General features: G+C 44.6%; 1 pseudogene; it reads right to left on the bottom strand.

The window, feature by feature from the left end:
* Positions 1-9,301: 9,301 nt before the first annotated feature.
* LOC141021948 (E3 ubiquitin-protein ligase SINA-like 4) lies at positions 9,302-9,936 on the bottom strand (annotated as a pseudogene).
* Positions 9,937-25,462: the final 15,526 nt, after the last annotated feature.

Genomic DNA, 25,462 nt, shown 5'->3' on the forward strand with positions numbered 1-25,462 from the left:
AAGGTTTTGTCAATCCAAAGGGAGCTAACAAAGTGTGCAAGCTCCAGCGATCCATTTATGGACTGGTGCAAGCCTCTCGGAGTTGGAATAAACACTTTGATAGTGTGATCAAAGCATTTGGTTTTATACAGACTTTTGGAGAAGCCTGTATTTACAAGAAAGTGAGTGGGAGCTCTGTAGCATTTCTGATATTATATGTGGATGACATATTGCTGATTGGAAATGATATAGAATTTCTGGATAGCATAAAGGGATACTTGAATAAGAGTTTTTCAATGAAGGACCTCGGTGAAGCTGCTTACATATTGGGCATCAAGATCTATAGAGATAGATCAAGACGCTTAATTGGACTTTCACAAAGCACATACCTTGACAAAGTTTTGAAGAAGTTCAAAATGGATCAAGCAAAGAAAGGGTTCTTGCCTGTGTTACAAGGTGTGAAGTTGAGTAAGACTCAATGCTCGACCACTGCAGAAGATAGAGAGGAGATGAAAGATGTTCCCTATGCTTCAGCCATAGGCTCTATCATGTATGCAATGTTGTGTACCAGACCTGATGTGTGCCTTGCTATAAGTTTAGCAGGGAGGTACCAAAGTAATCCAGGAGTGGATCACTAGACAACGGTCAAGAACATCCTGAAATACCTGAAAAGGACTAAGGATATGTTTCTCGTTTATGGAGGTGACAAAGAGCTCATCGTAAATGGTTACATTGATGCAAGCTTTGACACTGATCCGGACGATTCTAAATCGCAAACCGGATACGTGTTTACATTGAACGGCGGAGCTGTCAGTTGGTGCAGTTCTAAACAAAGCGTCATGGCGGGATCTACGTGTGAAGCGGAGTACATAGCTGCTTCGGAAGCAGCAAATGAAGGAGTCTGGATGAAGGAGTTCATATCCGATCTAGGTGTCATACCTAGTGCATCGGGTCCAACGAAAATCTTTTGTGACAATACTGGTGCAATTGCCTTGGCAAGGGAATCCAGATTTCACAAGAGAACCAAGCACATCAAGAGACGCTTCAACTCCATCCGGGATCTAGTCCAGGTGGGAGACATAGAAATTTGCAAGATACATACGGATCTGAATGTTGCAGAACCGTTGACTAAGCCTCTTCCACGAGCAAAACATGATCAGCACCAAGGCTCCATGGGTGTTAGAATCATTACTGTGTAATCTAGATTATTGACTCTAGTGCAAGTGGGAGACTGAAGGAAATATTCCCAAGAGGCAATAATAAAGTTATTATTTATTTCCTTATATCATGATAAATGTTTATTATTCATGCTAGAATTGTATTAACCAGGAAACATAATACTTGTGCGAATACATAGACAAACAGAGTGTCACTAGTATGCCTCTACTTGACTAGCTCGTTGATCAAATATGGTTATGTTTCCTAGCCATTGACATGAGTTGTCATTTGATTAACGGGATCACATCATTAGGAGAATGATGTGATTGACTTGACCATTCCGTTAGCTTAGCACTCGATCGTTTAGTATTCTGCTATTGCTTTCTTCATGACTTATACATGTTCCTATGACTATGAGATTATGCAACTCCCGTTTACCGGAGGAACACTTGTGTGCTACCAAATGTCACAACGTAACTGGGTGATTATAAAGGTGCTCTACAGGTGTCTCCAAAGGTACTTGTTGGGTTGGCTTATTTCGAGATTAGGATTTGTCACTCCGATTGTCGGAGAGGTATCTCTGGGCCCACTCGGTAATGCACATCACTATAAGCCTTGCAAGCATTGAAACTAATGAGTTAGTTGCGGGATGATGTATTACAGAACGAGTAAAGAGACTTGCCGGTAACAAGATTGAACTAGGTATTGAGATACCGACGATCGAATCTCGGGCAAGTAACATATCGATGACAAAGGGAACAACGTATGTTGTTATGCGGTTTGACCGATAAAGATCTTCGTAGAATATGTGGGAGCCAATATGAGCATCCAGGTTCCGCTATTGGTTATTGACCGGAGACGTGTCTCGGTCATGTCTACATAGTTCTCGAACCCGTAGGGTCCGCACGCTTAAAGTTCGATGACGGTTATATTACGAGTTTATGTGTTTTGATGTACCGAAGGTTGTTCGGAGTCCCGGATGTGATCACGGACATGAAGAGGAGTCTCGAAATGGTCGAGACATAAAGATTGATATATTGGACGACTATGTTTGGACACCGGAAAGGTTCCAGAAGGTTTCGGACATTTATCGGAGTACCGGGGGTTACCAGAACCCCCCCGGGAACTAATGGGCCTTGTTGGGCCCTAGTGGAGAGATAGAGGGGCCGGCGAGGGCAAGAGGCGCGCCCCCTCCCCTTGAGTCCGAATAGGACAAGGAAGGGGGGGCGGCGCCCCCCTTGCCTTTCCCCTCTCCCACTCCTTCCTTCCCCTCCTTCTTGGACTAGGAAAGGGAGGGGCAAACCTACTTGGAGTAGGTTTCCCCCTCCTAGGGCGCGCCACCCCCTTGGCCGGCCCTCTCCTCCTCCCCCCTTTATATACGGAGGAGGGGGGAACCCCATAGACACAACAATTGATCTTTTGATCTCTTAGCCGTGTGCGGTGCCCCCCTCCACCATAATCCACCTCGATAATATCGTAGTGGTGCTTAGGCGAAGCCTTGCGTCGGTAGAACATCATCATCGTCACCACGCCGTCGTGCTGACGAAACTCTCCGTCAACACTCGGCTGGATCGGAGTTCGAGGGACGTCATCGAGTTGAACGTGTGCAGAACTCGGAGGTGCCGTGCGTTCGGTACTTGATCGGTCGGATCGTGAAGACATACGACTACATCAACCGCGTTGTGCTAACGCTTCCGCTTTCGGTCTACAAGGGTACGTGGACACACTCTCCCGTCTCGTTGCTATGCATCACCATGATCTTGCGTGTGCGTAGGATTTTTTTTGAAATTACTACGTTCCCCAACACCTGGTGTCACCTCCATGGATCCTACCAAGTACGCCCATGCAATCTGAATTTGATATGTTCACATCATGCAACATCAACAAGAGTTAGTAATCCTCGGCAGGTATACTGCGGTGCGAGCGGTAGTACCTAACACGCTCTGGCTGTTCCATCAATGGATGTATATGCTCCGCAAAAAAGCAAGTTATTGTCCATCTCTCCTGCATTAGCCCAACAATCATATCGCTTTACAATCATGATGGAGCACTGTTTTTTTGGCGTTTTCTTGTTACATCTATTCCTTCACTAGGCTGCCTCCTATAGTTGTTTCTGATGGGCTACTCGGTTTTCATTTTATCGGGCTTGTTAGAGTGCACACACCCAAAGACCCTCTTGATCATTATTGCATCCTCTTTCTTTTGGCTGAATTTTGAAGAAGATATATGTGTCCCAAACCCCAACTTGAAGGCATAGTCGTTGTAGAATTTCTGAGCATCCTCAAGTGTGTCAAAAACCATACCAACATAGGGCGGCAGTGGCTGCGATGAAACACCTCCATCATCTGAATCATCGTGCATTGAATCATCAGCATGCAACAACCCCTCTGAATCTTCAGCACCACCAACAAAAATATTGCATTGGACATAGCTCTCTTCCCCTTCAGGTCCATCTTCCTGCAACAGAGTTTTTGTGCAATAGTCATTTTATCTCTCCATAGAATCAACAAATTTTTATATTGTTTCAGAAAATCAGATACAGAAAATATCAACTCAACAGAAACTCTACATTTTATCTTCCTGCAGCATTTTTTTGGCTACATTTGAGAGGAATTCAGAAACACTAGATTACTCACTGTGTTTTTCCACGACAGCATACACAATCAAATCACACCAGAGGCATTTTTCACATTAGTGAATTTTCTATTTTTTCATCAATTATGTTGATCAACAACAAGCATCAAAACATGGGAGAATGCAACTAAAAATAGAGGAGGCTCATGTTTCAGAGATAAAACAAGTATAAACTGGACCTACAAGAACCTACAGCAAAGAAAAACAAAAACAAAAACCTTCGAGGAGACTGGAAAATCAAAGCAATTTATTGAAAAAGGAAACCAAAGTAAACCGGCAGAAAAACAAATAAAACCAAAGAAAACGAAAAAGAGAAAAAAAAACAAAGAAGACAGTACCCTTTTCTCTTTTTTAGGCAAAAGGACCGTACCTACAAAAACCTCCTTACTGGGCCGGGCCGCGGACGTATAAGAAATCGGTATGGGCGAAATAGCCCTGGCTCAAAAAAATAAAGCCTCGCAGAGTACGTCCGCAGATCCGGAGAACCCGCTGGCGGATGGATCTCCCAGAAGAGGTGCTCGCCGACATCCTCCGCCGCGTCCCGCCGCGCCACCTCGCCGCATGCAGGCGCGTCTGTGCGGACTGGCGCGCCACCATCGACGCCCGCAGGCTGGTCCTCCCGCACCTCCTGCCGGGCGTGCCGCGCGGCGCCTTCATCAACGTGGCCGAAAGCTTGCGCGACACCTACTTCTTCGCGCGCGGCGGGCCCGCCATCGGCTTCGACACCCGTCTCGCCGACGCGCCGACCAGCTGGTGCACCTCCTTCGTGGACCACTGCAACGGGCTCCTCCTGTGCGAGGCCGATGAGGGCACGCGCTTCATCTACAACCCGGCCACGCGGAGGTCAGCGGTGCTGCCGCCCGCGCCGAGCTCGGGGCCCCGGGAAGTCGCTTCCGGCGCCTACCTCGTGTTCGATCCCTTTGTGTCTCTCCACCACGAGGTGCTGGTGCTCCCCGAGTTGCCAGGCGAGCCCCAGCCCCCCGAACCTGCCGACTCACCGCCGCCGCCGCCGTTCAACGTGGGGCGGCTCTTCTTCGCGGACGCAAGAGTCGCTACCGCCGCCTCAGATCGACACCGACGACGAAACCGACGATGGGGAGGACTGGCTGTCCTGGGACTCGGAGGACGAACCGCGGAAGCGTGCGAGACCCCGTCAGAGCGAGCACGTCGAGGCGAAGGACACCTTGGGGCTTATGGAGTGGCCGCCGTCGCCATACGTGGCGCAAGTGTTCTCGTCCGAGACCGGAAGGTGGAGCGACAGGGCGTTCGTCCGGGAAGGCGGCGCCGCGGGGACGGTGGCCGACATGTGGTCGGATCCACTGTCACCCGGCTACGGAATGGGATTTGGTCATTGCCGGCCGCGCCGTCGCCACGCCGTCTACTGGCGGCAATCGCTATATGTCCATTGCCGCGGTGGTTTCATCGTCAGGTACGTACATGAACCAATCATCATAGCACTAGCAGCATCACATAGCCCACCTAGCTACTAATAATTTGCTTGCTAAATTATTATCGCTGCAGGTTGTCGCTGCTGACGGGAAAGTATGTGGTGATAAAAACCCCAGGAGTTACCAAAGTCGCCGAGCATAGGTGGGCTACACCGTACCTGAGCAAGTCTCGGATGGGGGTTTACTACACCAATGTCGACTGCCTAAAGTTTCAGGTATGGGTACTGACCGAGGAATTACCGACGGCAACGCCGGTGTGGGAGATGGCGCATCACGCCGACCTCGAGCCCTCCATCAGGCAACTCATACGCAAAAACTTCCAAAACGCACAAAAGTATTGGGTCCTGGAGGATCCCAGGATACTCGAATCGTCGACGGAGCAGGGATACCACGAATGGGACTCTGACAACGACGATGATGATGGCACCAATGTCGCTGAAGAAGAAGAAGAAGAAGAAGAAGGCGTCGCCCTAGGCTGGTACATTGGTTGGTTGGATTTCTTGGGGTATCATCCTCGCAAGGAGATCGTCTTCTTGGGCCACCAGTACGAGCGTCGCGCTTATGCCTACTACCTGAGCACTTCCAAGCTTGAGTACCTTGGTTATCTTCGGTTGGCACCACGGGACCAGCGTTTCCCGGCTTGCGTGCAGGAGTCGCACGTGTATACCCCGTGCAGGATCGACCTGCTTTATGATCAGAATGGTGTCTCTGTTGATTTGAGTAAATGGGTTTCATAAGCTAGATAGCTAATGAAACAATATTAGTGTCTGTCTACCTTTGGTTTTAAAAAACAATATTAGTGAGATATGGAGTAGTATTGAAGATTTGGAGAATAAAATTAATGAACTGTGAAACCCTTCTGTAAATTTATACCAGCATTTACAATGTTATAATTGCCAGGTGTGGAACCAGTGCTTTTACATGCATGTAGTTGCTGAAATTGCTTTGCACAATAAGTTTACACTGCTACTGTGCTAGTGCTACACACGTTTGCATTGAGACAAGGAGAAAATATATGGAACCAAAAGAAGAAGAAAATCGGCTCGAGACAGTGAGGTTACTAGAACTGCAGAAACCATATATGGAACCAAAAGAATGGCTTCTGTAGGGTATAGACCTTCCCACTCCTTTGTGTTTGTCAGTTTTCAGGATTCCCCCTACTAGCATATGCGCAGGAGGACTTAATCGACTTAAACAATCTTTTTCCAGTGCAATGTTTCGTGCAAATCAAGATAGCATCATGAGAACAAACGGTGACACCTATTGCTGTTGCTGAGCCTGGGCCAGCAGGAAAAGCATACTACATAGCCATTTTGGCACAGGAAAACACAGAACAAGCTGTGATCATGCAAGGGCTATCTAAAACTTTGCTTCTTATCAAACATCTTCTCTAATCGTCGGTCATTTAAGAGACCAGTCCAAATGCCAGCTTAAATATACACCAAAACATGGTAGAGATCACATGGCTTTAGCCTTCTGGACGGAATCTGGAGTTCACTATGTTTGAGCAAAGTATTGAAGAACTACAGTAATTTAGCATGTAGGCACAAAATACCACGGTCTTGACATAAGAAAGAACTTTGAAGTATTGAGAATATTGTGGACCTGTTTGGCAATAGCTTGTATGCGCCATTTGAAGCAGTTGCAAACGCGCTCATTGCTAGCTAGCTCGACGTTGCAAGCTGATGAACGGCTATGCACAAACTAGTACGACCAGTGGCGGTGCCAGGATTTTAATCACGTGTAGTCAACTCAATCTTGTGTTGTCAAGATATATGTATTTCTACAAATTTTGTATTATTTTTTGCATGATTTATGCTTATATATGATACTTTTTCCACAAAGCTATGTAGTCATTTGACTACACAGCCTATATATTGGCTTCGCCACTGAGTACGACAGTGCACTAACTAAACGGCCACTCTGAACGTTCCATACACAAGCTCAATGTTACACTGATAAAAGGAGTTGGCTGTTGAACTACCGCAAATGCCAGCGAGTGGACGTGGTGCCATGCGAGGATGTAATCATGCCCGTCAGCGACCACGTGATTCGTGCAGTTTTAATACACACATAGTGTATACCAACTTCTCTTCACCGTATCGACGTAGTATAGCTTTCTTATTATTGCTCTGAACGCATTGAGTTTTTGTCAGTCTTAATGGCTACATGCGGCATTGAGCGGGTCAGAACGCATTCAGGAGAGAGGAGATGGGCAGGAGTGACAGTTGCAGCAACACAGTCAATACATTAACCTTGCGTTGTTCGACCAACTGGGATGCTCATGCTTCGTTCTACTCCTCTGCATGGTGCTCATCCACCTGCATTTACGTTTGCCATTGATCCTACCATAATGATGTTGATTATGGCTCATTATCAAGCCCACCAGTCCAGATGTATCACGTTCTAGTTAATTAGCTAGAGTAGTATTATTTGCATCCTTATCAAGTACCTTCAGTAATAATAATGAAGATCACAACCCAGCTGCTTCTAAATGTAATAGTTGAGCACTTGAGCTTTGCAACGTTGCAGTTAAGATCAACCATTAGCACTTGCTTGCCTTGGTTACAAACAGTAACCATTCAGATATTATGATAAATTTCCATCTTTCCATACAATCAGTATCAAGGAAATGATATATTTTAACGGCCCCCAGAAAAACAGCCATAAACGGCCACATGCGGTCGACGGACGTTAATTCACACGAAGTCAGTGTTTAATGGCTTGCAGGCTATCAATTCACCCAGCATGAATTAATATTCTGCCAACGCATTGAAAATGCATGCGCTCTCCTTAATGGTCGACACAGACCATGTGCAATATTATAAAGCGATAAACATCTCAGATGGGCTTTATAGTTAGATTAGCACAAAAACTAGTGTATGAATTGGATTTCTTAAGCACTTTTAATTAAACATTGATGCACATGATGGTAATATACAGCACTTCAATATAAATCACTTGTTTTAGGAGATAATGAACTAGATATAATACAGATAACGTTCATAGCGAGTTATATTTAAGCGATGACATTGTCAGCAGGTAGGTGGTGATTACTACTTAGAGTAGCGCGAGTAGGGCAAACCTCAAGGGAATAGTAATGGGATGATAAGACATAGGCCTATTACAAAATCTATATCTATTTTAAAACATCTTCTATATTTTTTAAATGCATGTCTTAGTTAATGTTCGTCGAAGTTCATTTTCTTATAAATCTCGAACATGAAATTATTTTTCTCATTCAACTTGCAGTTCATATTTCAATGCACATTCACGAAAAATCTCATCAGTTTGCAGTTAGTCACAAGCCGAAAGTTTGCATTGTCACATGTTTGATGTGTTGTAGTTACAACCTATTTGGGAGTGGGGCAAAACATGTGCCCGTGTTTAAGCTGCATAACCCCAAGTTCCTAAGCATGTCAAAGATGAGCAAGTGATTAGATGAACAACAACAATACGTGCAATAGGAAAACCGTGCATCGAATAAAAATGCTCTAACGACATTTTACACCAGCCAAGTTAAATGGTCTAATCAAGCTGCTGCACTCCCCAGCTCCAGCCAGTATTTAAAATGCTGAACATCAAGTCCATCAGCAACATTTACTCGATAAGTAGTTGCAGAGAAGTTAATGAAGAGAGGTTTGGTTGTATCCAGCTTCATTTAAGATGCCCAACCACCTCCTCCTATACATGTATTTGTCGAATTAACCTATCATAGTGTTCAGGTATTCATTTAAGCGCTATATTAAGTGTTCATCTCATAGCATGCATGGACCGCCCGGATTTCATCCTCGCGTGGCACCATGTCCTAAAAATCCACGTCCGTGGAGGATCGGCCTTCTTTCTGATGAGAATGGTGTCTCTGTTAATCTGAGTAAATGGGTTTCATAAGCTAGGTAGCTAATGAAACAATATTAGTGAGATATGGAGTAGTATAGAAGGATTTGGAGAATAAAATAAATGAACCGTGGAACTCTTTTGTACTACATTTAAACTAGCCTTTACAATGATGTAATCGCCAGGTGGAACCAGTGCTTTTACATATATAGATGTACTTGCTGAAATTACTTTGCACAATAAGTTTACAATGCTACACATGTTTGCATTGACATAGTGAGGTTACTAGAATTGCAGAAATCATATATGGAACCAAAAGAAAGGCTTCTGTAGGGTATAGACCTCCCCACACTTTTGTGTTTGTGACAGAGGCCTTCAGTTGCATGTTGTTTTCAGGGTTCCCCCTACTAGCTGCTTTGATTTCACATTGCCAGCCCTGAGGCAAACCCACCAAGGGCGTCATGTTTGTGTTCAGGGTGATCGTCCTCTTCAAGAAGTACAAAAGACAGGGACACCCCCAAATTTACTAGAAATGCCTGGCTGTAGATGAAGTGCAAGCAATCAGTACTATGGTTGACAAGAAAGTGGCCTGACCAACATCCCGTGAAGCCTCTATATCCACAACCAGGAATAGGGCACGTTTGAAGGAGCAAAAAAACAAAGTTTCTCTCCATGAGTGTTTCTTTGTGCATACAACCCCACTTGGGCACTTGGCATATGCGCAGGAGGACTTAATCAACTTACTACCTCCAATCCAAATTACTTGTCACTCAGACAGATGTATCTAGGCGTATTTTAGTGCTAGATACATCTGTTTGAACGACAACTAATATGGATAGGACGGAGTAACAATCTTTTCCAGTGCAATGTTTTGTGCAAATTAAGATAGAAACTTATTGCTGATCCTGAGCCATGGCCATTTTGGTACTGGAAAATACAAAACAAGCTATGGTCATGAAAAGGCTACCTAAAACTTTGCTTCTTATAAAACAATCTTCTCTAATGGAAGGTCATTTAAGAGACCAGTCGAAATGCCAGCATAAATATACACCAAAACCAACGGGGAGTCACGAAACGATGCGTACAACAACCTGCCTCTTGGGTTGCTCACGGTCGACTCCGGAGGCCGCACCGCCATCGCTCCTAGCCTTCACCACTGCTACTCCCTCCCTCACCATCGTCGGAGGAGGCCGTCGGTCTAAGCCCCGCGGTGAACTGTCGTCCGGCGACGGCGAGGACGTGCGCTGCCTCACCTCGGTGCCTCCAACCCGTTCCTCAGCTCTAAGGTCCGTTTCTCAGATCTAAGGTCCCGGAGCCGCAACTCCTCTCCGGTAGGCGTGTGTTGACCCTTCGACGGCTGCTCGCACTCGTCGCCGTCATGGGGAGGCCCGTCCTAACCTTCACCACTGCTATTCCCTCCCTCGCTGTTGTCGTCGGAAACCGCCGATCTAAGCCCCGCGGCAGACGGTCGTCCGACAGCGGTGAGTACGTTCGTTGTCTCACCTTGATGCTTCCAACCCGTTCCTCAGATCTAAGGTCCTGGAGCCGCTGAAAGGACATGCGGTGCCCCCATGTGTGGTTTTGGTAATTGATGACATTCTCTATGGACTAATGGTTGCATTGAGTTATATTTGAAGGATTTGTCCATAGGCATTTCTTGAAGTCCATGTGTTGGTTTCAAGGAGTTTATGTGTTGATCAAGGCGCTATTAAGGAATTACCCAAAGATTGGTCATGTGAGTGTTGAGCTTATTGCAAGCATGTCTTGAAGAAGAAGATTGTGTGATCATTCATGTTTACCTTCAAGACATCATCCAAACGAAGAGAGTTGGAAAGATTCAAGATTGATCAAGACTAAGTCAAGAGTGAATCAAGTTGATCAACTCACAAAGCGTAAAGGATGTACCGAGAGGGATCAAGTGATCCCATGGTATGGTAAGCATTGTCCATTGCACTTTGTGTACTAACCCATGGTCTATGTGAGAGTTCTATGTGGGGTTAGGTACATGTCCATGGGCTTGCGTCAAGAGGAAGATATCATACAACCCATGGAAAGGATGACATCAAGTGGTGATCGTCATCAAGATTGCCGTGTGCAAGTTCAAGTGGAGCATCACGAAGAGATCAAGTGCTTGAAGCTTGCCATACATTGTGATGTCAATGTGTTAGGGAACGTAGTAATTGCAAAAAAATTCCTACGCACACGCAAGATCATGGTGATGCATAGCAACGAGAGGGGAGAGTGTTGTCCACGTACCCTCGTAGACCGAAAGCGGAAGCGTTATGACAACGCGGTTGATGTAGTCATACGTCTTCACGATCCGGCCGATCCAAGTACCGAACGCACGGCACCTCCGAGTTCAGCACACGTTCAGCTCGATGACGTCCCTCGAACTCCGATCCAGCCGAGCTTTGAGGGAGTGTTCCGTCAGCACGACGGCGTGGTGACGATGATGATGTTCTACCGACGCAGGGCTTCGCCTAAGCACTGCTACGATATTATCGAGGTGGATTATGGTGGAGGGGGGCACCGCACACGGCTAAAAGATCAATGATCAATTGTTGTGTCTCTAGGGTGCCCCCTGCCCCCGTATATAAAGGAGCAAGGGGGAGAGGTGCAGCCGGCCAGGAGGGGCGCGCCAGGAGGAGTCCTACTCCCACCCTCCCTTTTCCTTGTTGGACTAGGAGTGGAGAGGGAAAGAGGAGGGAGAGAGGAAGGAAAAGGGGGGGCGCCGCCCCCTCTCCTGTTCCTAATCGGACTAGGGGGGAGGGGCGCGCGGCCCTGCCCTGGCCGCCTCTCCTCTCTTCCACTAAGGCCCACTATGGCCCATTAAGCCCCTGGGGAGTTCCGGTAACCTCCCGGTACTCCGGTAAAATTCCGATTTCACCCGGAACACTTCCGATATCCAAACATAGGCTTCCAATATATCAATCTTCATGTCTCGACCATTTCGAGACTCCTCGTCATGTCCGTGATCACATCCGGGACTCCGAACAACCTTCGGTACATCAAAACATATAAACTCATAATATAACTGTCATCGAAACTTTAAGCGTGCGGACCCTATGGGTTCGAGAACTATGTAGACATGACCGAGACACGTCTCCGGTCAATAACCAATAGCGGAACCTGGATGCTCATATTGGCTCCCACATATTCTACGAAGATCTTTATCGGTCAGACCGCATAACAACATACGTTGTTTCCTTTGTTATCGGTATGTTACTTGCCCGAGATTCGATCATCGGTATCTCAATACCTAGTTCAATATCGTTACCGGCTAGTCTCTTTACTCGTTTCGTAATACATCATCCTGCAACAAACTCATTAGTTGCAATGCTTGCAAGGCTTAAGTGATGTGCATTACCGAGAGGGCCCAGAGATACCTCTCCAACAATCTGAGTGACAAATCCTAATCTCGAAATACGCCAACCCAACAAGTACCTTCGGAGACACCTGTAGAGCACCTTTATAATCACCCAGTTACGTTGTGACGTTTGGTAGCACACAAAGTGTTCCTCCGGTAAACGGGAGTTGCATAATCTCATAGTCATAGGAACATGTATAAGTCATGAAGAAAGCAATAGCAACATACTAAACGATCGAGTGCTAAGCTAACGGAATGGGTCAAGTCAATCACATCATTCTCCTAATGATGTGATCCTGTTAATCAAATGACAATTCATGTCTATGGCTAGGAAACATAACCATCTTTGATCAACGAGCTAGTCAAGTAGAGGCATACTAGTGACACTCTGTTTGTCTATGTATTCACACATGTATTATGTTTCCGGTTAATACAATTCTAGCATGAATAATAAACATTTATCATGATATAAGGAAATAAATAATAACTTTATTATTGCCTCTAGGCATATTTCCTTCAGTCTCCCACTTGCACTAGAGTCACAAATCTAGATTACACAGTAATGATTCTAACACCCATGGAGCCTTGGTGTTGATCATGTTTTGCTCGTGGAAGAGGCTTAGTCAACGGGTCTGCAACATTCAGATCCGTATGTATCTTGCAAATTTCTATGTCTCCCACCTGGACTAAATGCCGGATGGAATTGAAGCGTCTCTTGATGTGCTTGGTTCTCTTGTGAAATCTGGATTCCTTCGCCAAGGCAATTGCACCAGTATTGTCACAAAAGATTTTCATTGGACCCGATGCACTAGGTATGACACCTAGATCGGATATGAACTCCTTCATCCAGACTCCTTCATTTGCTGCTTCCGAAGCAGCTATGTATTCCGCTTCACACGTAGATCCCGCCACGACGCTTTGTTTAGAACTGCACCAACTGACAGCTCCACCGTTCAATGTAAACACGTATCCGGTTTGCGATTTAGAATCGTCCGGATCAGTGTCAAAGCTTGCATCAACGTAACCATTTACGATGAGCTCTTTGTCACCTCCATAAACGAGAAACATATCCTTAGTACTTTTCAGGTATTTCAGGATGTTCTTGACCGCTGTCCAGTGATCCACTCCTGGATTACTTTGGTATCTCCCTGCTAGACTTATAGCAAGGCACACATCAGGTCAGGTACACAGCATTGCATACATGATAGAGCCTATGGCTGAAGCATAGGGAACATCTTTCATCTTCTCTCTATCTTCTGCAGTGGTTGAGCATTGAGTCTTACTCAACTTCACACCTTGTAACACAGGCAAGAACCCTTTCTTTGCTTGATCCATTTTGAACTTCTTCAAAACTTTGTCAAGGTACGTGCTTTGTGAAAGTCCAATTAAGCGTCTTGATCTATCTCTATAGATCTTGATGCCCAATATATACGCAGCTTTACCGAGGTCTTTCATTGAAAAACTCTTATTCAAGTATCCCTTTATGCTATCCAGAAATTCTATATCATTTCCAATCAGCAATATGTCATCCACATATAATATCAGAAATGCTACAGAGCTCCCACTCACTTTCTTGTAAATACAGGCTTCTCCAAAAGTCTGTACAAAACCAAATGCTTTGATCACACTATCAAAGCGTTTATTCCAACTCCGAGAGGCTTGCACCAGTCCATAAATGGATCGCTGGAGCTTGCACACTTTGTTAGCTCCCTTTGGATCGACAAAACTTTCCGGTTGCATCATATACAACTCTTCTTCCAGAAATCCATTTGCCAAATTTCATAATCATAAAATGCGGCAATCGCTAACATGATTCGGACAGACTTAATCATCGCTACGGGTGAGAAGGTCTCATCGTAGTCAATCCCTTGAACTTGTCAAAAACCTTTTTCAACAAGTCGAGCTTTATAGACAGTAACATTACCGTCAGCGTCAGTCTTCTTCTTGAAGATCCATTTATTGTCAATTGCTTGCCGATCATTGGGCAAGTCAACCAAAGTCCACACTTTGTTCTCATACATGGATCCCATCTCAGATTTCATGGCTTCAAGCCATTTTGCGGAATCTGGGCTCACCATCGCTTCTTCATAGTTCGTAGGTTCGTCATGGTCTAGTAACATAACCTCCAGAACAGGATTACCGTACCACTCTGGTGCGGATCTTACTCTGGTTGACCTACGAGGTTCAGTAATAACTTGATCTGAAGTTCCATGATCATCATCATTAACTTCTCACTAATTGGTATAGGCGTCGGAGAAACTGGTTTCTGCGATGAACTACTTTCCAATAAGGGAGCAGGTACAATTACCTCATCAAGTCCTACTTTCCTCCCACTCACTTCTTTCGAGAGAAACTGCTTCTCCAGAAAAATACCGAATTTAGCAACAAAAGTCTTGCCTTCGGATATGTGATAGAAGTTGTACCCAACAGTCTCCTTTGGGTATCCTATGAAGACACATTTCTCCGATTTGGGTTCGAGCTTATCAGGTTGAAGCTTTTTCACACAAGCACCGCAGCCCCAAACTTTAAGAAACGACAACTATGGTTTCTTGCCAAACCACAGTTCATAAGGCGCCGTCTCAATGGATTTTGATGGTGCCCTATTTAACGTGAATGCGGCCGTCTCTAAAGCATAACCCCAAAACGATAGCGGTAAATCAGTAAGAGACATCATAGATCGCACCATATCTAGTAAAGTACGATTACGACGTTCGGACACACCATTACGCTGTGGTGTTCCGGGTGGCGTGAGTTGCGAAACTATTCCGCATTGTTTCAAATGAAGACCAAACTCATAACTCAAATATTCTCCTCCACGATCAGATCGTAGAAACTTTATTTTCTTGTTATGATGCTTTCAACTTCACTCTGAAATTCTTTGAACTTTTCAAATGTTTCAGACTTATGTTTCATTAAGTAGATATACCCATATCTGCTTAAATCATCTGTGAAGGTGAGAAAATAACGATATCCACCACGAGCCACAACATTCATCGGACCACATACATCTGTATGTATGATTTCCAACAAATCTGTTGCTCTCTGCATAGTTCTGGAAAACGGCGTTTTAGTCATCTTGCCCATGAGGCACGGTTCGCAAGTACCAAGTGATTCATAATCAAGTGGTTCCAAAAGTCCATCAGTATGGAGTTTCTTCATGCGCTTTACACCGATATGACCTAAACGGCAGTGCCACAAATAAGTTGCACTATCATTATCAACTCTGCATCTTTTTGGCTTCAATACTATGAATATGTGTATCACCACTATCGAGATTCAACAAAAATAGACCACTCTTTAAGGGTGCATGACCATAAAAGATATTACTCATATAAATAGAACAACCATTATTCTCTGATTTAAATGAATAACTGTCTCACATCAAACAAGATCCAGATATATTGTTCATGCTTAACGCTGGGACCAAATAACAATTATTTAGGTCTAAAACTAATCCCGAAGGTAGATGTAGAGGTAGCGTGCCGACCGCGATCACATCGACTTTGGAACCATTTCCCACGCGCATTGTCACCTCGTCCTTAGCCAATCTTCGCTTAATCCGTAGCCCCTGCTTCGAGTTGCAAATATTAGCAACAGAACCAGTATCAAATACCCAGGTGCTACTGCGAGCATTAGTAAGGTACACATCAATAACATGTATATCACATATACCTTTGTTCACCTTGCCATCCTTCTTATCCGCCAAATACTTGGGGCAGTTCCGCTTCCAGTGACCAGTCTGCTTGCAGTAGAAGCACTCAGTCTCTGGCTTAGGTCCAGACTTGGGTTTCTTCTCCTGAACAGCAACTTGCTTGTTGTTCTTCTTGAAGTTCCCCTTCTTCTTCCCTTTGCCCTTTTTCTTGAAACTGGTGGTCTTATTGACCATCGACACTTGATGCTCCTTTTTGATTTCTACCTCCGCAGCCTTTAGCATTGCGAAGAGCTCGGGAATCGTCTTATCCATCCCTTGCATGTTATAGTTCATCACGAAGCTCTTGTAGCTTGGTGGCAGTGATTGAAGAATTCTGTCAATGACGCTATCATCTGGAAGATTAACTCCCAGATGAATCAAGTGATTGTTATACCCAGACATTTTGAGTATATGCTCACTGACAGAACTATGCTCTTCCATCTTGCAGCTGTAGAACTTATTGGAGACTTCATATCTCTCAATCTGGGCATTTGCTTGAAATATTAACTTCAACTCCTGGAACATCGCATATGCTCCATGACGTTCAAAACGTCGTTGAAGACCCGGTTCTAGGTCGTAAAGCATGGCACACTGAACTATTGAGTAGTCATCAGCTTTGCTCTGCCAGACGTTCATAACATCTTGTGTTGCTCCTGCAGCAGGTCTGGCACCCAGCGGTGCTTCCAGGACATAATTCTTCTGTGCAGCAATGAGGATAATCCTCAAGTTACAGACCCAGTCCGTGTAATTTCTACCATCATCTTTCAACTTTGCTTTCTCAAGGAACGCATTAAAATTCAACGGAACAACAACACGGGCCATCTATCTACAATCAACATAGACAAGCAAGATACTATCAGGTACTAAGTTCATGATAAATTTAAGTTCAATTAATCATATTACTTAAGAACTCCCACTTAGATAGACATCCCTCTAATCCTCTAAGTGATCACGTGATCCATATCAACTAAATCATGTCCGATCATCACGTGAGATGGAGTAGTTTCCACGGTGAACATCACTATGTTGATCATATCCACTATATGATTCACGCTCGACCTTTCGGTTTCCGTGTTCCGAGGCCATATCTGTTATATGCTAGGCTCGTCAAGCTTAACCTGAGTATTCCGCGTGTGCAACTGTTTTGCACCCGTTGTATTTGAACGTAGAACCTATCACACCCGATCATCACGTGGTGTCTCAGCACGAAGAACTTTCACAACGGTGCATACTCAGGGAGAACACTTATACTTTGATAATTTAGTGAGGGATCATCTTATAATGCTATCGTCAATTAAAGCAAGATAAGATGGATAAAAGATAAACATCATATGCAATCAATATAAGTGATATGATATGGCCATCATCATCTTGTGCTTGTGATCTCCATCTCCGAAGCACCGTGATGATCACCATCGTCACCGGCGCGACACCTTGATCTCCATCGTAGCATCGTTGTCGTCTCGCCAATCTTATGCTTCTACGACTATCGCTATCGCTTAGTGATAAAGTAAAGCATTACAGGGCGATTGCATTGCATACAATAAAGCGACAACCATATGGCTCCTGCCAGTTGCCGGTAACTTGGTTACAAAACATGATCATCTCATACAATAAAATTTAGCATCATGTCTTGACCATATCACATCACAACATGCCCTGCAAAAATAAGTTAGACGTCCTCTACTTTGCTGTTGCAAGTTTTACGTGGCTGCTACTGGGCTTAGCAAGAACCGTTCTTACCTACGCATCGAAACCACAACGATAGTTTGTCAAGTTGGTGATGTTTTAACCTTCGCAAGGACCGGGTTTACCACACTCGGTTCAACTAAAGTTGGAGAAACTGACACCCGCCAGCAACCTCTGTGCAAAGCACGTCGGAAGAACTAGTCTCACGTAAGCGTACGCGTAATGTCGGTCCGGGCCGCTTCATCCAACAATACCGCCGAACCAAAGTATGACATTCTGGTAAGCAGTATGACTTATATCGCCCACAACTCACTTGTGTTCTACTCGTGCATATAACATTAACGCATAAAACCAGGCTCTAATACCACTGTTAGGGAACGTAGTAATTTCAAAAAAAATCCTACGCACACGCAAGATCATGGTGATGCATAGCAACGAGAGGGGAGAGTGTTGTCCACGTACCCTCGTAGACCGAAAGTGGAAGCGTTATGACAACGCGGTTGATGCAGTCATACGTCTTCACGATCCGACCGATCCAAGTACCGAACGCACGGCACCTCCGAGTTCAGCACACGTTCAGCTCGATGACGTCCCTCGAACTCCGATCCAGCCGAGCTTTGAGGGATAGTTCCGTCAGCACGACAGCGTGGTGATGATGATGATGTTCTACCGACGCAGGGCTTCGCCTAAGCACCGCTACAATATTATTGAGGTGGATTATGGTGGAGGGGGCACCGCACACGGCTAAAAGATCAATGATCAATTGTTGTGTCTCTAGGGTGCCCCCTTGCCCCCGTATATAAAGGAGCAAGGGGGAGGGGCGCGGCCGGCCAGGAGGGGCGCGCCAGGAGGAGTCCTACTCCCACCGGGAGTAGGACTCCCTCCCTTTTCCTTGTTGGACTAGGAGTTGAGGGGGAAAGAGGAGGGAGAGAGGAAGGAAAAGGGGGGGGCGCCGCCCCCCTCTCTTTGTCCTAATCGGACTAGGGGGGAGGGGCGTGCGGCCCTGCCCTGGCCGCCTCTCCTCTCTTCCACTAAGGCCCACTATGGCCCATTAAGCCCCCGGGGGGTTTTGGTAACCTCCCGGTACTCCGGTAAAATTCCGATTTCACCTGGAACACTTCCGATATCCAAACATAGGCTTCCAATATATCAATATTCATGTCTCGACCATTTCGAGACTCCTCGTCATGTCCGTGATCACATCCCGGACTCCGAACAACCTTCGGTACATCAAAACATATAAACTCATAATATAACTGTCATCGAAACTTTAAGCGTGCGGACCCTACGGGTTCGAGAACTATGTAGACATGACCGAGACACGTCTCCGGTCAATAACCAATAGCGGAACCTGGATGCTCATATTGGCTCCCACATATTCTATGAAGATCTTTATCGGTCAGACCGCATAACAACATACGTTGTTCCCTTTGTCATCGATATGTTACTTGCCCGAGATTCGATCGTCGGTATCTCAATACCTAGTTCAATCTCGTTACCGGCAAGTCTCTTTACTCGTTCCGTAATACATCATCCCGCAACAAACTCATTAGTTGCAATGCTTGCCAGGCTTAAGTGATGTGCATTACCGTGAGAGCCCAGAGATACCTCTCCGACAATCTGAGTGACAAATCCTAATCTCGAAATATGCCAACCCAACAAGTACCTTCGGAGACACCTGTAGAGCACCTTTAGAATCACCCAGTTACGTTGTGACATTTGGTAGCACACAACGTGTTCCTCCGGTAAACGGGAGTTGCATAATCTCATAGTCATAGGAACATGTATAAGTCATGAAGAAAGCAATAGCAACATACTAAACGATCGAGTGCTAAGCTAACGGAATGGGTCAAGTCAATCACATCATTCTCCTAGTGATGTGATCCCGTTAATCAAATGACAACTCATGTCTATGGCTAGGAAACATAACCATCTTTGATCAACGAGCTAGTCAAGTAGAGGCATACTAGTGACACTCTGTTTGTCTATGTATTCACACATGTATTATGTTTCCGGTTAATACAATTCTAGCATGAATAATAAACATTTATCATGATCTAAGGAAATAAATAATAACTTTATTATTGCCTCTAGGGCATATTTCCTTCACAGTGGACTTGTGAAGATGTGCCGAAGAGTCTCTCACCCATAGTGGAGTATGGGGGAGCAATAATCTAGTCTCCATCGACCCAACGCAATCAAGAAAGGTGGTCCATCTTGAGGAGGACAAGATCATCATCATCTAGCTCAAGTGGATCATGTGCAAGGCAAAGGTTTGCCCTTGATAGGTTTTCTATTTTAGCGGTCTCATGGTGGTTGTTGGGAGACCGGGTTATAGGATCGATTGTCGTGCTATCAAGGGGGGCTCTCAAGTTGGTAGCTTGATCGTATCATTAGTAGAGAGCTCAAACCATTGCATCCTTGCATCATGTTTCTTGGTTCTTGTTTGGTTCTCTTTGTGAGTCTTAGAGCTTATGGTCATCTTGATGACATGCTTGAGTTCATCGAAAACGGAGTTCACATGCTTCTTCTATTGCGTTTTCGGTGTTGGAGGTTTTACCGGTCTCTTTCGAGGAAGGGTTCTCACCATTTTCTTATGGCCTTTTCTCATTTGCTTCTTATTGTTATTTCTATCAAGATTGTGTTATCCCTTCTCTCTAGCTTTCCAACAAACTTGGTTTCGTCGAATTCGGAGTCCGTTTGCAGAAGTTGTGGTAGTTTTGGTGTTCTGAAAAGGCTGCAGCGGTACTACCGCGGACAGGAGCGGATGTAATTTTTTACTACTGCTCTTGGGAGCGGTACTACCGCGGCTACTTCCGTGGCTACTTCTGCTCAGGACCAAAAACTCGTCACAAGTCTAGCGGTCGTAGGCACGGATGTAATTTTTTAGTACCGCTCGCAAGCAATAGTACCACTACCCTTAGAAGTAGTACCGCTACCCCTAGCGGTAGTACCGTGAGGTCAAGTGGTACTACCGCTCCGACGGTTCTTCTGGCTTTTTTGCCTCCTCGCTGTTGTGTTTCCAAGGGCTACTACCGCCCTAGCGGTAGTACCGCTCCTTGGAGCGGTAGTACCGCTCGGTGCGGGCTGTGAGCATAACGGTTGGATTTTTCCCCACCTATAAAAGGGGGTCTTCTTCCCCAATGAACCTTATCCTTTGAGCTCGTGTTATTTCCCCATTGTTGACCTTCTTCGAGCTTGCTAACTCTCAATCCCACCATGGATTCTTGCTAGTTTTTGAGGGAAAAGAGAGAGGAGATCTAGATCCACATTTCCACCAATCACTTTCTCCTCTATGTGAGGGGAACCCCTTGGATCTAGATCTTGGAGTTCTTGGTGTTCTCCTTCTTGTTCTTCCTCTCATTTTCCTCCCTAGCATTAGTTGCTTTGGTGGGATTAGAGAGGGAAGGACTTGGGCACTCCGTGTGCCCTTGCCATTGCATTTGGTGCATCGGTTTGAGTTCTCCACGTGATACGTGGAAGTTACAAGTTGAGAAGCTTATTACTCTTGGGTGCTTGGTACCCTTGAGCTTGTTCCTCTTGGGTGGTTGGGTGCCCTAGACGGTTGGTGGTGTTCGGAGCTCAATCATTGTGGCGTAAAGCTCTGGGCAAGCGTCGGGGTCTCCAATTAGGTTGTGGAGATCGCCCCGAGCAATTTGACGGGTTCGGTGACCGCCCCAAGGGTTGCCAAAGTGTACGGGTTCGGTGACCGCCCTCAAGGGTCCCTTAGTGGAATCACGGCATCTTGCATTGCACGAGGGCGTGAGGAGATTACGGTGGCCCTAGTGGCTTCTTGGGGAGCATTGTGCCTCCACACCGCTCCAAACGGAGATTAGCATCCGCAAGGGTGTGAATTTTGGGATACATCGTCATGTCCGCGTGCCTTGATTATCTCTTACCCGAGCTCTTTACTTATGCACTTTACTTTGTGATAGCCATATTGTTTCTTGTCATATATCTTGCTATCACCTAGTAGTTTATCTTTCTTAGCATAAGTTGTTGGTGCACATAGGTGAGCCTAGTTGTTGTAGGTTTTGTGCTTGACAAATTAACCGCTAGGTTTATTCCGCATTTGTTCAAGCCTAAACCGTAATTATTTTAAAGCGCCTATTCACCCCCCTCTAGGAGACATCCTCGAGAGTAAGGATGTCGACTAGGGGTTTAGGATTCTCTGACACTCTTAGTTTCGATGGCACAAATTTTGATGTTTGGGTAATTCGCATGCTTAATCTCTTTAGGGTCATGGACCCAAATTTAGAGCGAATTGTAGATATGGGTTTTTCTCCTCCAAAGGATCCACAAAGATTATCTTTAGAGGATGAGAAAAACTCTTATCTCAATGCTCAAGCTTCTAATGTGCTTTTTGATGCTTTGAGCAATGTAGTTATATTTCAACTCAAGCCGTTTCGGGATGCTCATGAGTTGTGGACAAAGCTTCAAGACAAATATGGCGTGCCCGAGATTTGTGGAGATGATTGTCCTCCTTCCACCTCCGGTCGTATAGTATTCTCAACTTGTTCTACTTCACCTACATGTGGTTTGCCACAAGGTAATGATATGGTGAGTAGTGGTGTTCATTGCAATGATTATAGTGGGCTTATTATTGATGATCCTTCATCACTTTATTATTGCAATGCTTCACCTTTGGACTTTAACACTTCGAGCACTCTAAATGTTTCACATGCTTGTGTTAAAAGTTCTTGCATATCTTGTAGAAATTGCTTGCTCAAATCTCATGATGATATGCTTGCTATGTCTTGTTGCCATGATAAAAATGTATCTATTTCCTCGAGTTGTTGTGCTAACAATGTAGAGGAAACCCAACACTCCATGGAACAAGATGTAGTCTTGAACGGTGCTTCAAGGGATCCTACATCATCATCGATTGCTTTTTGCCTTATGGCCAAGGCTTCAAAGGTATCTCCCACTTTGAATCCCAATATATCTTGTGATAATATTGATGATGGCAAGAGTGATGATGATGTCGATTATGATGAAGAGAATGATGATGTTGCCTCCTTAAAAGTTAAGGGGGAAATAATTTTTAAAGCTCTTCTTAAGAATAAAATTGCTCGTTCCAACTTCATGGAAATCATGTCTATTGCTATTGAGGGCAAGAAATATATTGATGAGTTGGAATCTCGTCTTGAGGAGTATGAGGTCACCATTGATAAAATGGAAGGTCATGAGCGTGATTACGCTAATGAGATTGCGGGCCTCTCTCAAGCTCTTGAACTTGAACAAACCACCAAGGAATCTCTTGAGGAGACTTTTGCTCTAGAGTTATCTAGAGTGAAGGAATCTCATGATAGAGCTCTTGAGGTGGCCAATGTTTTTGAAACTAAAAATGCTAAGCTTGAAGTTGCTCATGCTAGACTCCTTGAGGATTTTGAGCACCTCGAAAATGGCTCAAGGGTCATCAAGGGTGAGCTCATCAAACTCACCGAGTCTCTTGCTCAACTTGAAGCTTCTTATTTAAAAGAGCTTGCCAAGTTGCCTTCTCCTCTTGTTGTTAATGCTGATGCTTGTGCTACTAACTCTATTTCTTGTGAAGCATCCATTTTAAAGGAGAATGTTGAGCTAAGGGCTCAACTTGAGTTGCTATCTAGCAATTATGGGAAATTGGAAGAAAGTCATGAAAAGCTTTCTAGCTCTCATGATGATCTTCTTGTATCCCATAATGTGCTAAAAATAGCTCATGAGGCTATGATTGCTAAGGTAACATCTAGTGAGCCTCATGTGGACATTAGCACTACTTTTAGTCAAAATGCTATATTGCCTTGTGCTAGTCCTCGTAATTCGTCTATGCATAACATTGGTACATCTTGTGATGAATTGCTTTCCTTGCCTTGTTGCTCCAATGATGAAGCTTATACTTCCTCTAGTACTTGTGTTGAGACTAACCATCTAGAGGAAATCAAAGAGCTCAAGGCCCAAGTCACTTCTTTGAAGAAAGACTTGGAAAAGTGTCATGAAGGGAAATCCACACTCAACAATATCTTGAGTGTGCAAAAATCCCCCAATGACAAAGGTGGACTTGGATTCAACTCCAACAAGAAGAAGAAGTCCAAGATGAACAAGAAGAAGGGCCAAGAACACATCAAGAATTTGGCCAAGATTATTTGCTTCAAGTGCAAAATTGAAGGGCACCATGTTAGATCTTGCCCATTGAAGAAGAAGGCCATTAGTGACAAGCAACAAGGGAAGCGGCTACAAGTGCATTCTCATGCTCAACCTCAAGTTGAAGAAGGGCCTCTTCCCAAGAATACTCAAGCTAATGCTTCTCAAGTTGAGAAATCAAGTGAGAAGAAAGTGAATAGTAGACGTTGCTACCTATGTCGTGAAAAAGGTCACGTCGCTTCTTCATGCACGAATGGTACCTTATCCAACCCTATTCTAATTGATGATATATATTCTCTTGGGAAGGATAAGGTTGGCAATGTGTTTGCCAAATTTGTTGGTACTCAAAGTGGTGTCAAGAAAAGAATCATTTGGGTAGCCAAGCCTATTGTGACTAACCTCTTAGGACCCAACTTAGTTGGGGACCAACTAGCTCATACTTGATCAATAGGTATTGTTGGAGGACACTGGAGACTTGGCTACATTATGAAGAATTAAGGGGACTTCATCACTCTTATTGTCTCAAGCCAAGTCAATCGAATCATCAAGCTTATATCTTATATCCAATGTGCCTCCTTGCGATAACTTGTACTTAAATTGCTTACATTGAAAGTTACTTGCCCCCTTGCATGTATTGGTTTTGTTCCTTGCATGTGTTTGTATATGTTGTGTCTCCAAATTGCTTATCTTGAGTAATCAAGTTTATGTATGTTGGTTTGCACTTCATGTACATGTGTGTCGTACGTTGAGCCTTTGTGCATCTTGTTTGTATCTTAGTTGGCTCTTGTGAGAGATTAATGGAATATTCCATTATGGGGGAGTGATGTGCTTTGTGCACCTCACAATCCTATAAATGTGTGTACATGAGTAATACCATCTAGTATTGATATTTCAAGATTATCTAGTCGCTATGTGGTATGTCTTCTCATGAGAAATTCAAATTCTAAATTGTCCATTAATTATCTCTTGTTGGATCGTTATTTTTGCCTCTTGTTTATCTTTAATTGGTATCACATTATGGGGGAGTAATATGCTATGTGTATATTACTAGCCTAGAAAATGTTTACATTTGAGATATTGTCACCTAGAATTGATATTGTAAATTATCTTGTTCCTAGGTGGCATGTTAGCTCTACAAGTTGCAATTTGCTTGTGTTTGGTGTGAAGATGATGTCGGATATCCTTGCTATCTACCACCGGGAATTATTTCCAAATACTTCTTGTCTTTTGACAATTGGTACTCACTTATGTCTGGTAGAAATTTTTGATCATCTTCACGTTGGCGTTTGCCTTTTATTTGCCTTATCTCTTGCCAAGTTTGTGTCAACTCCCATTGCCTTCCGTGCCACTTGAGGATCTTGTTGTTTTCTTGATCTTGTCTATTGTTTTCCTTGATATAGTGAACGTGGTGATCCTACCTTGTGCATTTGTATTCAAATGCAAATTCTCTATAATGCACAACTCGTGGGGGAGCTATCCAAATTCTATAAAACACTAAACTTGTGATCCATTTTAAGTGTGTGTTGGTGGACGGTAAGC

This window comes from Aegilops tauschii, chromosome 4 (assembly GCF_002575655.3).
Source record: "Aegilops tauschii subsp. strangulata cultivar AL8/78 chromosome 4, Aet v6.0, whole genome shotgun sequence".
NCBI lineage: Eukaryota > Viridiplantae > Streptophyta > Magnoliopsida > Poales > Poaceae > Aegilops > Aegilops tauschii.